A 4,098-nucleotide genomic window follows, 5' to 3' on the forward strand; every position below is an offset into this window, starting at 1 on the left:
TTTATACAGAAGAGTACATGAACAGACATAACTCGACTCGAATTCATTTGAGGAAAATTTGGAAATATTTGGTAAGGTCTCTGAGGTCCATAACCTTACACACTACTTAATCTAACTTAAACTAACTTACGCTAAGGACGACACAAGCTCTCGAGGGAGGACTCGGACATGGGTGTGTGTATCGTCCTTAGCGGGCAGAACCGCGCGGACCGTGACAAGACGCCATAGACAGCGCGGCTGCCCCACCTGACCAGTTCATTTGAGTTACACGAAGAGCGTTGCTGTGTAAGGTGGGGAGAGAGAGAGAGAGAACACTGAATCTTAATGCGCCGACTAAGATGAAATAAGAGAAGTCACGGTAGAAACTTACTGTACTACTAGAACTATCAAACCGTGGCTCTAATGCCAGAGGGTTAAGCTCGCCGTGCGATAGAAGCGGCGTGCGTCCGGGAGCGACATTGGTGAGTACTGTTCACTTTAAACTTTTATTAAAATTAATACCAGGTGACAGGTGCGTGCAGAAGAATACTTACGCAACGGAGCTACATCTGTCGGTCGGCATTGAAGTTTAAACTAAATTTGGCTGGAGTGCATGTGTACGACCTTTGATGACTCCAATGGCGTGAACCTCTACTGAGTTTCCGAACCCAAAAAATAGAGCCGTTCCTAACTTATGTGGAGTGAAAAGAGCAAGGTCTATCTTCTGTAACGTAGGGAACTGATTACGTCTTTTAAAGACAGAAGTTTCAAATTGTGGCTCATACACAACTGAGGGAAATGCAGTCCTCACTGTGCTGCTACACCCCCATGTGGAACAAGTTGTAAATCTACACTACTGGCCATTAAAATTGCTACACCACGAAGATGATGTGCTAAAGATGCGAAATTTGGCCGACAGGAAGAACATGCTGTGATATGCAAATGATTAGCTTTTCAGAGCATTCACGCAAGGTTGGCGCCGGTGGCGACATCTACAACGTGCCGACATGAGGAAAGTTTCCAACCGATTTCTCATACACAAACAGCAGTTGACCCGCGCTGCCTGGTGAAACGTTGTTGTGATGCCTCGTGTAAGGAGGAGAAATCCGTACCATCACGTTTCCGACTTTGATAAAGGTTGGATTGTAGCCTATCGCGATTGCGGTTTATCGTATCGCGACAATGCTGATCGCGTTGGTCGAGATCCAATGACTATTAGCAGAATATGGAATCGGTGGTTTCAGGAGGGTAATACGGAAAGCCGTGCTCGATCCCAACGGCTTCGTATCACTAGCAGTCGAGATGACAGGCATCTTATCCGCATGGCTGTAACGGATTGTGCAGTCACGTCTCGATCCCTGAGTCAACAGATGTGGATGTTTGCGAGACAACAACCATCTGCACGAACAGTTCGACGACATTTGCAGCAGCAGGTCCTGTACGGGTCTTTCTGGATGCAGAAAATATTCGACTGCTGCCCTGGCCAGCACATTCTCTAGGTCTCTCACCAATTGGAAAAGTCTGGTCAATGGTGGCCGAGCAACTGGCTCGTCACAATACTCCAGTCACTACTCTTGATGAACTGTGGTATCGTGTTGAAGCTGCATTCTCAGCTGTACCTGTACACGTCATCCAAGCTCTGTTTGACTGAATGCCCAGGCGAATCAAGACCGTTATTACGGCCAGAGGGGTTGTTATGGGTACTGATTTCTCAGGATCTATGCACCCGAATTGAGTGAAAATGTAATGACATGTCAGTTCTACTATAATATTTTTGTCCAATGAATACCCGTTTATCATCTGCATTTCTTCTCGGTGTAGTAATTTTAATGGCCAATAGTGTACAACACTTAAAGATTTTTTAACGCCTGTTGCCATTTTGAGGACATTAACAGCTTCTCCCAAAATCACAGCAACCAAAATCCCAGTCCAAATTTCGATACTTCAGTAATTCACGAAAAACTATAGTAGAATCTCTTTTCTCTTGATATTTTTACTAGAGGGTTAGCCTGCAACTGAAAATCAAAAGAGCTCGATATGAAAAAAATGTTCAAATGTGTGTGAACTCTTATGGGACTTAACTGCTAAGGTCATCAGTCCCTAAGCTTACACACTACTTAACCTAAATTATCCTAATGACAAACACACACACCCATGCCCGAGGGAGGACTCGAACCCCCGCCGGGACCAGCCGCACAGTCCATGACTGCAGCGCCCTAGACCACTCGATATGAAACTGGTGACACCAAATGAGCACCAGTAGACTATCAATGGGTCCGAGATCAGTAATATAAAACTAAACTAAACTATACTCCGTCCGAACAGGCCATGAACGCCCAACGGTACCAACCGGCGGCCGTGTCATCCTCAGCCCACAGTCATCACTGGATGCAGATATGGAGGGGCATGTGGTCAGCACAGCGCTCTCCCGGCCGTTGTCAGTTTTCGTGACTTCTCAGTCAAGTAGCTCCTCAGTTTGCCTCACAAGGGCTGAGTGCATCCCGCTTGCCAACAGCGCTGGACAGGCCGGATGGTCACCCATCCAAGTGCTAGCCCAGCCCGACAGCGCTTAACTTCGGTGATCTGACGGGAACCGGTGTTACCACTGCGGCAAGGCCGTTGGGCCAGATTAGTAATCAGATGGCATTATTGTTTATTAGTACTATTTTATTTCTTTGTCTGGGGACTAGAGAACAGTTTCTCAGGTCTGTCTGTACCAGACAGGAAACACAGAAGAGAAGAACAGCGTGTTTCGCTACGGGGTCGATTAGCAAAGCGCGAAAGCGCAGCGGAGATGCTTGTCCAGCTCAGTGGCAGACGCTGCAAGAGGGTCACTGTGCGGCACGGTGTGGTATACTGTTGAAATTGTGGGGTGCAATGTATTTGCAAATTCAACCAATATGTTGCTTCCTTCAACGTATATCTCGCGAATAGACTATCCTGCGACCGTAGTGTTCAGTTAACCTAAGGGAGGAAGGTGAGCGCTGCATTTGTTGAGTGTATCAAGTAAACTTTGTTCTCTGTGTTATAGTATTTTAACTGTTCTCGTACGCCTATTTTCGAAGGCGTAGATTGAGCACCAGCCCAGAGCTTTCCTAAGCGACTGGGAAGTTGCACACATCATACTAGTGCTCAAGAAAGGAAATACCAGTAACCTCCGAATTGCGGTCATCGATATACTGTAGGAGTTTGAAACGTATACTGTGTTCGAACATTATGAATTATCTTGTAGAAAACGATCTATTGAAAAACAGTCCTCATGGATTCAGAAAATGTCGTCCTTGTGAAACACAAATAGCTCTATATTCGCACGAAATAATGGGTGCTTTCGACAGGATGCCTCGGGCATGGATGTGTGTGATGTCCTTAGGTTAGTTAGGTGTAAGTAGTTCTAAGTTCTGATCACCTCAGAAGTTAAGTCCCATAGTGCTCAGAGCCTACCTTTCGACAGGATATCTAAATTGACTCCACTTTTTTAAATTTCAAGAACGCTTTTGTCACAGTTACTCACAACCGACTTCTCGTCATGATGTGTGCCTACGGAGTATCAGTTGTGGGACTCGGTACGTGGTTTCCTGTCAGAGAAGTCGAGATATCTAGCGTTCCAAAGGAAGTGTTATAGACCCTCTTCTGTTCCTGATCTATAAAATCGATTTAGGCGACAATCTGACCAATCCTGTTAGAGCGTTTCCAGATGATGCTGTCATTTATCATCTCTTAAAGTCGTCAGATAAACAAAACGAATTGTAAAATGGTTTATACAAGGTATCTGTGTGGTGCGAAAAGTGAAAATCGACTCTGGCTAACGAAAAATGTGGGTACATGAGTACTAAAAGGAATCCGCTAAATTTAGATTACGCGATAAATCACTCAAATCTAAAAGCTGTGAATTCAGCTAAATAGTTAGACATTCCAATGAGAATAGCTTAAACTGGAACGACGACATAGGAAATGGTGTGGGGAAGGCGAAGGAAGACTGTGACTTATTGACACAACACTTGAAAGATCAACAGATCTACTAAAGAGGCTGCCTACACTACGCTTGTCCGTCCTGTTCTGAACTATTGCTGCGCGGTTTGGGATCCGCTTCAGATAGGATTGACGGAGGACAGTGAAAAT

General features: G+C 45.3%; 1 pseudogene; it reads right to left on the reverse strand.

Moving 5' to 3' along the window:
- Positions 1-2,485: 2,485 nt before the first annotated feature.
- Positions 2,486-2,603, reverse strand: LOC126427108 (5S ribosomal RNA; annotated as a pseudogene).
- Positions 2,604-4,098: the final 1,495 nt, after the last annotated feature.

Source organism: Schistocerca serialis, chromosome 1 (genome assembly GCF_023864345.2).
Source record: "Schistocerca serialis cubense isolate TAMUIC-IGC-003099 chromosome 1, iqSchSeri2.2, whole genome shotgun sequence".
NCBI lineage: Eukaryota > Metazoa > Arthropoda > Insecta > Orthoptera > Acrididae > Schistocerca > Schistocerca serialis.